This window comes from Blennius ocellaris (assembly GCF_963422515.1).
Source record: "Blennius ocellaris genome assembly, chromosome: 10".
In the NCBI taxonomy this organism is placed as follows: domain Eukaryota; kingdom Metazoa; phylum Chordata; class Actinopteri; order Blenniiformes; family Blenniidae; genus Blennius; species Blennius ocellaris.
The window spans coordinates 24,636,157-24,636,657 of NC_137659.1; positions in this window are offsets into that span (position 1 = coordinate 24,636,157).

The following is a 501-nucleotide window of genomic DNA, read 5'->3' on the forward strand; positions in this document are numbered from 1 at the left end:
ACTTTTCAGGACCATGGACAGATCCATGGACAGATCCCAGTACCACTTTTCAGGACCATGGACAGATCCCAGTGTCACTTTTCAGGACCATGGACAGATCCCAATGCCACTTTTCAGGACCATGGACAGATCCCAGTGTCACTTTTCAGGACCATGGACAGATCCCAGTGTCACTTTTCAGGGCCATGGACAGATCCCAGTAACACTTTTCAGGACCATGGCCAGATCCCAGTACCACTTTCCAGGACCATGGACAGATCCCAGTACCACTTTTCAGGACCATGGACAGATCCCAGTACCACTTTTCAGGACCATGACCAGATCCCAGTACCACTTTTCAGGATCATGGACAGATCCCAGTAACACTTTTCAGAACCATGGAGAGATCCATGGACAGATCCCAGTAACACTTTTAACTGTATATCTTCTTCTGCTAAGTGCTTATGGACAGGGAAGAACTAGCACCTTCAACCTTCTCACAGTTATGAATACTACTACTGC